Raw genomic sequence first — 14,009 nt, 5'->3', positions numbered from 1 at the left:
ATCTGTTCTTTTTGAGGCTTTCAGTACAGGACCCTCTACTTCCTGGGGGACTCTGCCCACCAAATTAATTGACATGATCTCTAGGCGGTTGTGGAAGGAACCCAACTCCACAGAACCCATACCTCGGAGACTGGACAAAATAATGACACCACCTGTGAACAAACAGTTTTGGGGGAAAGGAGTTCCAGTTGATGCCACAGTTGTTGCAGTGGCCACAAAGAAGGAACTAGCCGACAAGAGTTCCACTCTCTCTCTTCCCAACAGGGAGTCGTGGGCAACAGACTGGGGAATCATGTCTTTGCTTTAGCAACCTTTGCCTTGCTGTCACTGAACTATCTGGCATACTTTATCAGACTTCAGAAATATATGACCAATGAGTTATCAAATACTCTCTCAGGAGCTGTTTCTGCAGAGGTTCAAGATTTGGTAACTTCTCAGTTAGATACCCTGCAGTCAATATTCAATAATTCCATAAGGTTAGACTTCAACATAGCAGAAGGGACCTCAATTGCTGTGGGTTTGAGCATTTCCATGAGGAGGCATGCCTGGATGAGCCTGCGTGATTTTGTGGAGCCATTAAAGACTTATTTTGTCAAACCTCCTTTAATGAAACTACTCTTTTTGGTCTGAAGGTGAAGGAAACGCTGTCCAGGTGTGAGAAGGATGGAAAGACCTTGTCTGCTGTGGGCATGTGTTTTTCAGCCCCCCAAAGATCCTACTCCAGGAATCAGCGGAGTGGTCAGAAAAAGTGGTTCAAAAAGTCCCAAGGTCCTTTCCATGACACACGTGGAGGAGGTGCCCCCAGTGGCAGAGGGGGGGAACTCCAATAGACATTGTCGTCCTAGTGGCAGAGGTGGCCTGCAAAAAAAAAATTATGTTCTTACCCTAACGTTCCATCTGTGTTGATCTTCATTTATGCATTACTGGGGTATTGGTTTCCTCTGAACTGAGTCGGCCATTATAACAACCTAGCACCAGCCAAAAAACTCTGAGCTAAGCTTACCCATAGTGCCCCTCTCTCTATCATCTCAGATCGAGTTTGCCCGTAAAAAAGGAAGAGAAAAGCGGAGGCTTTATCTGAGCAAATTCCCTGTTATAAGGTAGGACCAAATCCGAACCTCCAGGAGTCTTTCTGAGGGGGATGGCAGGTGGGAGGTAATGAATGAATGAATGATCAACAACAAAGATGTAACGTTATGGTAAAAACATAACTTCTTTATCTGATGTTGTTAATCTTCATTCATTCATTATTGATGGGACAGAGTCCCTAGCTGCTTTATTTCCTGGGAGGCCCTATGGAAGGATATTCCTGAGCACCACTGAACCAAAAGAAGCTCTCCCCCTGGAGACCAAATCCAATCTGTAATGCATGATAAAGGTATGAGGGGTGGCCCATGTTACTACCGCACAAATGTCATCCATGGAAGTTCTTGCATGGAAGGCAACAGATGTTGCGAGGGTACCCGAAAAATCTTTGCACAAAATTTTGAACGTTACATGGTAGAGACCAAACGTTCGAAATTGTAAGTGTTCGAAGATTGACCTTCAACGGCACCGTATAGTGCAGATAGGGAGAATTTCCCTTTTCTGCACTGAAGTGGGGTCTCGGAGTTGGTATATATAAGTAGGGGGGTGTGGGGGCTGCAGGGGGGCTTGCCCCCCCTGCCTATGCAGTTTTTAGTTTTTTTTTTTTTATTTGATGTTCAAATATCCAAATGTAGAACATTTGGTCTCGACCATGTAATGTTCGACATTTTGGATGTTCGAACATTTAACATAGACCCTGTTGCGACTGATCTGGTTGAATGCGCTTTGACCTTAGATGATAGAAGAGCTTTGTTTTGTTGACAGATAAAGCAAATGCAGTCTTTCAACCATTTAGAGTCACTTTGGAAACGGAACTTCCCGATTTTGGTCCTGAGAATGATACGAATAATTGGTCAGATTTTCACAGTGATTTAGTCTTGTCCAAGTAGAACAGCAATTGTCTATGCACATCAATTTAGTGAATATTCTCCTTTGTTAAAAGAATTTGGAAAGAAAACTGGCAGATAAATTGTTTAATTAACAGTCAAATCGGAAAGAACTTTGGGTAAGAAGGTGGGATTAGTCAGGAGTGATACTCTGTCTTTATGGAAAACCATGTAAGGAAGTTTTACGCACAAGGCTTGTAATTCAGATAATAGCTACCAAGAATAACATTTTCCAGGATAAAAAATGTATATCGCAAGTGGCAGCAAGTTCAAAAGGAGAACGAGTCAAAGTTTGTAGAACTAGTGTCAAATTCCAGGAGTCGATTGGTTCTTTGAAGGGTGGGCTAATGTGCGTGACACCTTTCAAAAAGGTTTTACAGAGACGGTGAGAAATCAAGGATGAGTCCTGGAAGCCACTGTGGAAGTTAGAGATAGCTGACAGGTGTACTCGAATAGTTGAAGCTGATGCTCCTGAATGGAGGTGGTTTGATAAATAGTCCAGCACCAAAATAAGCGGAGCTGAAAATGGGTCTATTCCCTTTCTCTTGAGACCAGATTATGAATCTTTTCCAGTTGCTGAGATAAAGTTTCCTGGTGGATGGTTTATGGGAATCCAGAAGAATGTGACATATAGGGGAGGATAGGTTATTTTGCCTGGCAATTACCGGAAGTGGAGAAACCAAGCTGTCAGCTTGAGGCTCGATATGTTTGATGTATCAACCCTTGTGGGTGCGACAGCAGTTCCGGAGTTAGATCCAGAATCCATGGCTGATGTACTAGGTGAGGCCAAAGAAAGGGAAAACAAACTTGTCAGGGCCAATACAGTGCAATGAGGATTACTCTGTTTCTCAACCAAAGAGCCTTCTTTAGAAATTTTGGGATCAATGGAAGGGGATGGAAGGCATAAAGAAGTCCCCTGGGCCAATCATGAACCAGACCTTCCCTCAGGGACTCCCACTGCAGGGGAATTAGGGCAAAGTAGCTGCTGCATTTGTGGTTTGTGGGGGAATTAGGGCAAAGTAGCTGCTGCATTTGTGGTTTGCAGGAGATGCGAATAGATCACAGCAAGGCTGGCACCAGCGAGTGAAGATCTTCGCCGTTATGAAAGGATTGAGGGACCACTCATGAGGCAGGAAAATGCATCTGCTCAGTTTGTCTGCAATTATGTTCGAATCCCCAGGAATGTGTGTTACTGTCAGAAAGCAGTTGGAAGCTATCGCCCATTGCCAAATTCTCATCGCCTCCCGACACAACAGGTAGGAATCGGTTCCCCCTTGTTTGTTGTTATACCACACTAAGGACATGTTCTCGGACTGGATAGCAACTGTACCTGATGAGAGAACAGACTGGAAAGTTGGGCTCCACAGGCGACCAAGTGCCTTGGACTGTCTTTCCCTGGAAATGCCCCCCACCCCATCAGGGAAGCCTCCGTGATCACTATGGCCTTGTGCTGAGAGAGGGAGAAAAGACGTCTCCATAGGTCTTTTTCTGGCTTCATCCACCAAAATAAGCCTTGTTTGCATCAATTTGTTATGCGGATCTGAAAGGACATAGGATGAGTCAAAGGGGATGGTTAAGGAGAGGCAAATTCAAACCAAGAAATGAAAGGTTAATATTGGTAGCCCAAGATAGTGGGCTACATCCACGCTGGTTTACAAAGTCCATTGAACATGTGGGAGAAAGACATATGTAGGTTCAGTCACACACCTTGTTGCTGGCTGTGATGCACTTATGGCAGAGGGACTGTATACTGAAAGGTATAATAATGTGGCAAGACTGTTACACTGGAGATTGTGCAAACATTATGGCACTGAAGTAGCTGAAAAACACTGGAAACATGAGCCACATAAAGACTGAAAGGTATGTGATAACCTACAGTAATTATCGTTTGCACCCAATAATCTGTGGTTATAGTTTGCCAGGCAAGGTGGTGCAGAGAAAATCGTCCCCCAAATAATTCCAGAGGTAAGCAATCGGGCCTCTCTTCAGGAGCACTGATAGGGCTGTCCAGAGAAAGAATTACATGGACCCCCTCTGCCTCTGTACGGGCATGTTCCAAAGGAGTTTCCCTCTCTGCCTCAGGGGGTAAACTCACCACGTGTGTCATGGAAAGGACCCAGGGATTTCTTGCACCACATCTTTCCACTCCTCTGATTCCAAGAGTAGGATAGTTGAGGGGGTGGAAAAATGCATGTCCATGGCAGACAGGGTCTTATATCCTTTTCACACCTGGCTAAAGTGTCTTTTACCTTTGGGCCAAAAAGAGGCCTTTACAGGAGCACTGAGAAAGGAAGCCTTAAAAGGGTTCGCAAAATCACATAGGTGCATCCAGGCATGAAGCTCATGACAAAGCCTGTACCCACTGCTCTAGCCACCCCTTCAGTAGTATGAGAAATCAACCACATGGACGAGTTAGATATAGACTCCAGGGTGGCAAGTTCTCAGACAAGTTTGTCACGTACCTCATCAGAAACTGCTCCTGCTAAGGTTCCCGAGAGTTCCGAGATTAGGTCTCAATTCAAAGACCAAATGGCAAAGGTCGATGAAGAATACACCCGCTTCCCTAACCTATCGCCCAAGACTCCCAGTTTGGAGGATGGACAGTAGGGCTCTCTTCGGTGAGTTATTTCTTAATGGCTGCCTCCACCACCATAGCGTCTACTGGTAAACCTTTGGAACAGTGTGGGTTGTCCTCTGGTGGAGAGAGAATTTTATCTGGTCTCCAGGGGATAGGTTCAATGGAATCAGGATTCCTCCAACCATGCTGCATGATGAGCTGAACTAGGTCATCTGCAGGCAAGGTCACCCAGGAAGTAGAGGGTCGAGCATGGAAAGCCTGCAATAATACAGACTCCTCAGAGGAAGGGTTGGTGGGCTTCCAGCCTCTCCACTGCTTTAAAATTTCCAGTATGTCTCCAAAGGAGACAGCCTTATGGGGCGACCATGGGGACCCTTCCCCTTCATCACAGTCTGTATCTTCGGTAAGGTATTCCTTACGGGAATCCACATGCTTCCTCTTGCATAATCTCTTACATGGTACCTCCTCAACAGGGACATCTGAGGGAGACTCTGAAGATTGGGTACCTTGTGGAAGGGTATCTTGAGGTTTCTGTGCTTGATGTCCCAGAGTACTGGACTGTCTCAGCTGTGGTTCAGAGGACAGATATATTTGGGTCTCTGGTGCCGAAGGAGCTGTGAGCCTGCACAGGCAAGTACCCTCTCCAACACCTGGAAAACAGGCCCGCCTGAAGAAGGGTGGGAGTGCAGAAAAGAGAAAGACAACCTCGGGACCAGGGTCACACCCCGCTCAGACAAGCCCACCCTCAGGGAAGGAGCCAAAAGATGACTCTGTGCTTCCAAGGCAACTGGAACCGTTGTAGATGGCGCCATAGAAAAAACAGGTGCCGTACTAGGGGTCATGGTTCCAACAGACCAGTCATAATCCTGAAGAGGCTCGGCTTCGAGTGAATCGGCCATAGGGTAGACTCCAGAGCCATGGTAAGGTCTACCAATGGAAGCAAAGAAGCTAGTACCGGGATAGGCGTTAGTGTCGAGGGCTCCGATACCTCCAAGGAGGTCGAGGGAGGAATATATGTCAGTTTCTGGAGAAAATTCCTCAGCTCCGGGTGGGCAGGAGGATTTAGAAGGAGTTGGAATTCCTCTAGCCACCAAGAGCTGATCCACTAGTCTCACTACATCGAATTCTGAAAGGCTCCTGCAGGAGGGGTTGACATCCCCGAATGAGAATCTGGGTTCTAGAAAAGTGCTGCACTGTTGTCCAAAAAAGTGATCTGCTGATAGGGAGTATCGGGTCCAAGGTAATATTTCACCTTTTGGTACTGTGGTCAAAGGGCCAGTAAGTTGTACAGGAGGGAGGTAGTGACCAGAGTTGGGAATACTATTTTTGGTGCTGAAAGGGCCATCTGTACTATAGCAAGTTTGTACTGTAGAAGACTATGTTTTGGGTGGTTCTGTAGTCACAAGCAGTACTGTACTAGGTGCTTGAGGCATTGGTGCAGAGGACGGTATTGTAGATGATCATTGAGGCCCTGGGTAAAGATGACGGCAACATAGAAGGGGTTTGAGGCCTTGGTGCCAAGATTGCTGGTGTCAATTTAGGAAGTTTTGCTTTTGTTTCCACAGATTTAACAGATTTTGAGTCACTAAAATGTGGACAGGAAGGTACAGATTTGACTCCTCTTTTTGTGTTCCTTTTTAGGAAGGAAGGGTTGAGCCCTCCATCTCAGATACAGCCTCCAAGAAAGGAGTTTTTAGGAGACCTTTGACTATGAATTTATTTTTTCTTAATGTCAAGGTACAGGTGCTAATGCCCTTACATATGTGTCATTGGTGTTGAACTTGCAGATGTGGTACCCAGAGACAGTAAACACAAGACAAATGACTATCTGAATTCAGCATTTTCCTGCTGCACTGATCACACTGCTTAGAGCATGTTGTTCCTTTTTTATCAGCCATCAATAATAAACCAAACACTTATCCAACAACAATATGTCTGAAGCAATCAGCAAAATATATACTTAGTGAAAAAAAAGCAGGATTTTTTATTTTTTTATCAGCAATGGTAAGAAAAGAAATACCCAACGGGTGAAGAAAGGGAGAAAAGTGTGTGGGGGTGGGTGGGAATACTAGCAATGGTACTGAAAATTACCTCAGAGGTAAAGGAAGGCCTGTATCAGCAATGATATGAAGAATACACAAAACTTGGTAAAGAAAGTACTCCAACAGGTAAGTAAGGAAAGCAAACTCTAAACTACTACTAAAGAATTAGAAATTTTCACAAGGTAAATGAGATAAATTTTTAAAGTATACATTTTTAAATGACTTCGCTTGAGAGCTGGCCTGACGCATTTTGATACTATATGGGGCAAACGAGATCTGAGGTGATAGAAAGAGGGGTACTATGGGTAAGCTTAGCTCGAGAGCTTTTTGGCTGGTGCGCACTTGTTATAACGGCCGACTCGGTTCTGAGGATGGAACCGATACCCATCAGTAATGAATGAATGAAGATTAACAACATCAGATCCAGGGTTCATGAGAATCTTTCTTTGATAAAGCCTACCAGCTCTCCTGAAAAGAGGCCCAACTGTCCACCTCTGGAGGCAGTCGGGGGACATTTTTCCCTGCACCAGACAGCCTGGCTAGACTTAACAAAAGATACTTGGGTGCAGAAGATTATATCCAGAGGTTATATAATACCACTTTCCCTACAACCACCAATTCCCAGAAAAATCCCTGACATTCCACCAAGTCAGTAGGATCAAGCAGCAATTCAGATTCAAAAGCTGCTAGAAAAAAAAGAGAGAGTCATCCAAGCTGTCCCTCCAGACCAGATAAGAACCGGAACTTACTCAAAGTTCTTTTTAGTGCCAAAGAAAACGGGACTGGAGACCAACTCTGGATCTCACAAATCTGAAAAAATCTTTTCAGTGAACCAAGTTCTAGATGGTCATGGTACAGTACAGTCTCCCTTTTCTCAGCAAGGACGACAGGATGTGCTTGACAGATCTTCAGGACACCTATTATCACATAAAAATGAACAGGCAATCCAGAAAGCATCTACTCTTCTGTCTGGGAGTCAGTCACTACCAGTTCAGAGTACTGTCCTTTGGACTCACCACTGCCCCCCAGGGTGTTCACCAAATGCATGGCAGTAGTAGCAGCTTACCTCAGACTGCAGGGATTCCGGGTGTTTCTCTACCTGGATGACTGGCTCATTACTGCTCCAACCAGGCAACAACTCATACATGCAAGAGATCAGGTTCTCCACATCTGCAATTTCTTAGGAAGAGCCATAAACTACAACAAATCACAACTTCAGACAACTCGGACACTATAATTTATTGAAGCACTGCTCAACACAAAGACTGCCATTGCGTCCCTTCCACAACACCAAGTTCAAACATTAAGGCCACAGGTCAAGAAGGTTGCAGAGAACACATCAATCTCAGCCTGCATAGTTCTCTGAATTCTAGGCTTCATAGCAGCAGTGATAACCTTAGTTCCACTGCCAAGGTTTTACATGTGGATCCTTCAATGGATGCTGGCTACTCAATGATGAATCTTACATCAGTCAATGTCATATCAGATAAAAAATTACCAACACTTGCAAAAGAGATATCTGCTGGTGGATCCAATCTGATCAACTGTTCCATAGCCATCCCTTCATCCCCCAGCAGCCCAAGGCCATAGTGACCACAGATGCTTTCCAGATATAGTGGGGGGAGACATTATCTAGGGAAGACAGTCCAGGGTAGTTGGTTCCACAGAGAGGCCAATTTGCATACAAATGTTCTAGAGATGAGAGTAGTGCTCTTGGGGTTGCGAGCATTTTAATATGTTCTTCCCCCTGGGATGATTCCGATTCAAACAGACAACATATCAGTTGTCTGGTACATCAACAAACAAGGGGGAACTAAATCTTATCCATTGTGTTGAGACGCTCTCAGGTTCGGGCAGTGGGCAACCTCTTCAGACAGCTTTCTTTTAGCAACACACATTCTAAGGAGATCCAACACGATTATGGACAAACTGAGCAGGTCGTGGATGAGATTTTCCATCAATGTGGCCAGCCATGCTGTGATCTTTTTGCCTCTTCCCCTAAACAAGTGCAGCAACTACTTTGCTCGGATTCCCCCACAGGGGCAATCACAGAGGGATGCTCTATTTCATTACTCGGCCCCGGTTTCCTTTATGTCTTCCTACCAACCCCATTGATTCCAAAATAAGAAAGCTGCCAGGTCGAACAGCACAGTAATCCTCACTGCTCCCTATTGCCCTCAACAAATTTCGTTTCCCTTCCTATGGCCATACCTGGTTCAGCCACCATGGAAAGTAGATCAGACTCCGGACCTTCTGTCTCACCCGACAGGCATGTCACACCTAGATATACCAAACCTCAAGGTGACTGCTTGGCTTTGCCAGTTCCCTTAGTAGCCAGACAATCTATGCTCTCATCACCTGGCCAACTTATAATTTTAACTTCCCAGAAACCCTCAACAAGGAAAACATATTCCAGTAAATGGAAAAGATTTGCCTTTTGGGCTTAGCAACACAATCTGGACCCCTTTTCAGTTCACATCAATCACATTTTAGATTTCCTTGTACACCTATTTGAAAACTGTGCCCGTACCTCAACCATTAGAGTACAGCTAGCAGCAGTTTCATATTACCATACAAGTTTTAATGGCGCATCCATAGCTTCTCACAGATTGAGCAATGCCTTCTTAAAAGGGACACTTCTAAAGCCTCCTTTTATAGACTCTACACCTCCATGGGACTTAAACTTCATGCTTCAGTCTCCCACATAACCTCCCTTTGAACCAGCACCTACACGTGACCTACACGTGACCTTAAAAATCTTACATGGAAAACAATTTTCTTGGTTGCAAGTTCTTCTGCAAGCAGAATTTCTGAGATCCAACCACTATCTTCTAAACCTCCTTACTTGGTTTTCCACAAAGACAGAGTAACCTTACATACCAACCCGTCCCTTCTTTCAAAGGTGGTCGGAACCCAACATCAATAGATCTATTGATTTACCAGTGTTCTTTTCCCCAAGTTTACTAGCAAAGGAGAATAGATCTTACATTTACTGGATGTTCATAGACAACTGTAATTCTATTTGAATAGAACAAAAAAAAAAATCAGGAAAGCAGACCAACTGTTTACTTCCTTCTCTGAACCAAAATTGGGGAAAGCAGTTTCCAAAATAACCCGATCAAAGTGGCTGACAAACTGAATTTCTTTTGTTTATGGTAAATTGGGCATTCTTATTACACATCCCTTGAAAGCACACTCCACTATATCCATGGCTACTTCCATGGTTTTTCAATCAAGAATATCTATGGACAATTTTTGTGCAGCAGCAACTTGGGCTACTTCCCATACTTTTGTCACTCAATACAAGTTGGATCTGGTCTCCAGAGGTAGGGCATCATTTGGTTCTATGGTGCTTAAGAATATTCTTCCTTGTCCCCCCGCGAATACAAGTAGCTAGGGATGCTGTCCCACTTGTTGAGGATAGAATGATGATCGATAACATCAGATAAATAACTCTGGATATGGCTTTTATATAACTATCTTCCTACGCTAGGAAATTTAGTATGTGTATTGTGGGTAAGGGAATAGCTAGAGAGATTTGGTGGCTGTGAGCTTTACCATCTGCTGAATCAGAACAAACGGATCAGATTCAGACCGACTTGTTGAGGAAGAATGAAGATCAACAACACAGATGGAACGTTATGGTAAGTACATCTTTTTTTCTTGATGCTTGTATTCCTGTTACATGAAGGTGTACTTTGATGGGTTAATGACCTTTTAGGTGGTCCTTCTATTGTTTTTTGCAGCGTCTGAAAATAATCTGCCCTAAAAAAGAAATTTCCTGCTGCGATGTCTTGCTAACTGAGAAACCTCATTCAAAGCTGATTTTCCCCAACTCAGAGATAACAGAACAGGCTTGTCAGTAATAATGTGTCTGCATATGAAAGAGTATTTGAGAGATCTGCCACAGCATCCTCAAAAAAAAAAAGCCTAGGGGTTCAATCGAATTACATTGTCTTAATATCACTCCAAAAGATAATGCCCTTAGAGAGGCATTCATTTCACAGTAGCTATACAATGCCATATAATCAAGATTTACTAGCTGTCCTGTGTACGGCATGGTCTAAAATCTCTTGAATCCAGCCAAATACTGCAGGACTGTAGGAAATTTTGTCTGAATCCAAAGAATTATGCCTTGAATGCTACAACTGAATAAATATATATGGAACTTCCATATCCGTCTAAAATCCTGGTCTCAAAGATATGTGCTAAAAAACTGAAATATGGTGCATTATCCTAGGAAATGCCTTAAATACCATAAAAGGCTCAGGGTGTTCATATGAAGCACTGCATCATCTATCTGGGCAACTGGGAACAAGGGTCTCCATGTCAGGATGCTGTCTGGTATAATTAAACCTTCTGCCTGAAAAAAGATGGAAATACTAAAAGCATCAGAGAAAATTAAGCTCCAGCGATAAAAGCAGACCTTCATTGCTGAAGACATCTTTTACATGCCCTGCTACTGTAATGTATTTCTCTTTCAGCAATGCTGAGCCTGATAAAGAAATAATCTTAGGAGGAGAATCTGGTGAACTGGAAGAAATAATATACTTATCTTCAGTACAGTACTGACATTCTGAATGCATTACAAACATTATGTTCCTCTCCAACTTTTTAAGAAACCTCTAGGTCTTTGTCTTCTTTTCAAAAATCATGACAAAGAAATGAAGCCATTGGTCAAATCTGAGATGGAGGGCTTGGCAGAAAAATATTACTGTAAATGCAGATGCAGGTTGCTTCTTTTTTTAAGCTGTATTCCACATAAGATAGCAACTTGACACCATAAAACTCCACTGCCAATCATGAGCGGACAGGTGATCCGTTGTGGCGACCCCTAACCAGGAAAAGCCGAAAGAAGATGATTCCACATAAGATACACACTTCTACAAAATGTGCAGTCAATAGCTGGCACAACCAGTAAAGGCAGAGTAATCCCACTTATGCTGTCTTCACCAAACATGGGCAGCTGTGGAATGCCCATCTGGGCATCCTGTACTTATTTTATTTATTTTACATTTGTTGACTGGGAGTGTCCGGCTGAACTATTGCCCTTTTTCAGCGGAGACCCGGGGAGAAAAGCTCCAAAGATATACAATGCAATAAAACAGCAATACAGATACATTTCCATAAAAATAGGAATAAAGAATTTTGGTAGTTAAAATACGTAAGCTACATACATGTATATTGCTGACAGATAAAACGGTACTATAAACAAAAAGGAGAATGTTAAAAAAGTACAATAAGTTGTATGTTTTGGTTTAAAAAGTACAATAAGTTGTATGTTTTGGTTTAAAAAGAGAGTTGAGTAAATATAAGGTTTTGTATGCAGAGTAGCAGAAGCTTAAAAGGTTACATAAGAATTTCAGGGAGCAGAGTATAGAAGAATCTTTGGAGGTTGCATAGGAAGTAGTTAATGGTAAGTTTTAGTAAGTTAGTTTGACTGTACTATAAAAGGTAGGTAATAATCAGGGAGGGTGAGTACAATGGCAGGACCAGTGTTTTTTTAAAGTGGTCTTTGGTTGCTAGCTTAAATTGCTTGGGGTGAGTCCGGGACCTTATTTCTTGTGGGAGTTTGCTCCATGCAATATAGGGATTGTAGCTATATAAGTTGCACCCTGTGTTGGATTGGGGTTTGTGGATTTTTAGTAGGTCTTGAGTTGAGCTTCGGAGAAGTCTGGTAGGGGAGTAGGTTTACAGATTGAACTTGAATCAATTCACCTGGCCTTCCACTGTAATACATTTTTTAGCATATGAAGCCAAAAAAGGTGGCTCGGTATCATCAGAGCCAAATATGACAGCATACCACTGATTGTTTTTGCACATTTTCATCAGCAGGAAGCTTTATTTTTTCTTTCTTCTTTTATTAAGAGCGCTGGTGTGCATGAACCTGATTTGATATATACTGTAGGAAATGAAGTAAACACAAATTTAAAAAGCCACATATACAGACAGTAGCAATAAAGTACAGCTGTGTAACATTTTGCCATAACAAATGTCTTACTTGTCATTTTTGCAGTATTGTAACATATAGGCTGTCCTGCCAGCAATAGCAAGCATCCAGTCAGTATAGCCAAAGCGTTTACATCCTCCCAGTATCGAGTGTCAGGCATATGCTCCCCACGCAGGAGTAGGACATAAAGCTGACATATGCATGCTCCATATGCAGAACTGAAGTGCCCCATGACAGTTAAAGCAACCCAGGATAACAGAAGGAATGTGCACCTAGGAGAGAAGAAAAATTGGGCAAGAAAGGCAAAGGACACCCTCAGCCAGCAAAGTGTTTCCAACAGAAAAAGGGAGAGAAAAGGGGGGCAGGAAGGAGAGACTGAATACTGCAACAGTGAAAAGTAAGACATCTACTGTTATAGTAAGATCTTACACAGCTGTACTATGTCCTTATCACTGTTGCAGTATTCATAACATATGGAGATTACCAAAGCTACTGTAATATATGGGAGGAAGGCACAGAGGAGCCCTCCACAAACTCCTGAAGGATAGCCCTGGCAATCTCTGCCCTGACTCTGGAAATTACTTCCAACTTGCAATGCTTTGTAAAGTCTGGACACAAAACCAAAGTGCAGCTTCTAGGATGGATCTAGTATCCAGACTCGTAGAAAATTCCAGAAGATGCTACTGCTGTTGTAAAATGAGCTCAATCAAAGATTTAACTGAAGCAGAAAGCTGTTTACCATGAAAGGCATAACAACGAGAGATGTCCTCAGAAATCCAGGAAGAAATGGTTTGCTTAGAAACTGCCAAACCCAATGTCCTGATATTAAAGGAAATAAAAAGCTGCTCAGATCTGTGGATAGCCTTTGCCTTACCCATATAACATCTGAGCTATATAAATCCAAGGTGTGAAGAATCTTCTCATTAGCAGAGTGTGGAGATGGTTAAAAAAGGAGGAGCATGATATACTGATTGAGGGACAACTCACTGACCAACCTGGGCATAAAAGAAGGACTGGTATGCAGAGATAACCTGTCTCTATGAAAAATAAAAAAAGGGAATACTTGCCATCAGGGCCTGAAGTTCAGAAACTCTCTTGGCAGAAATAAGGGCTGCCAACAAAACAGTCTTCCAGGTGCAATGTTACAAGGAGGACGATGTGGGCTTGAAAGGAGCTGGGGCTAGTTTTTCAAGGGTAAAACTAAGACCAAGAGGGGAGAACAGATTTTCTTGGGGGCTCAATATGAAGGATACCTTTAAGGAATTGTTTGACCTCAAAATGTGAGGCCAATGGTGGGTTCAAAGGCAGACTGAGAATACTGACAAGTAAGCTTTAACAGAAGGATAAGCTAAGCCAGAGTGGTGCAGTTCACACAAGTAAAAAAAGACCAAAGGGACCTCCACTGAGTAGGGATCCAGGTGACACTTTAGATGCCAGGCAGAAAATATCTTCCATTTAGCCATATA

General features: G+C 43.1%; 1 protein-coding gene across 4 annotated transcripts in view; it reads right to left on the bottom strand.

The window, feature by feature from the left end:
* SLC35A5 (solute carrier family 35 member A5) overlaps positions 1–14,009 on the bottom strand; it is a 712,931-nt gene that overhangs the window by 34,505 nt on the left and 664,417 nt on the right. The gene's annotated exons all lie outside the window — the stretch shown is intronic.

The sequence above is a fragment of the Protopterus annectens genome, chromosome 5.part0 (assembly GCF_019279795.1).
Source record: "Protopterus annectens isolate FY-2018-M chromosome 5.part0, PAN1.0, whole genome shotgun sequence".
In the NCBI taxonomy this organism is placed as follows: Eukaryota; Metazoa; Chordata; order Ceratodontiformes; family Protopteridae; genus Protopterus; species Protopterus annectens.
Note: the sequence above shows the minus strand (reverse complement) of the source record. Positions and strands in the feature narration are given on the sequence as shown.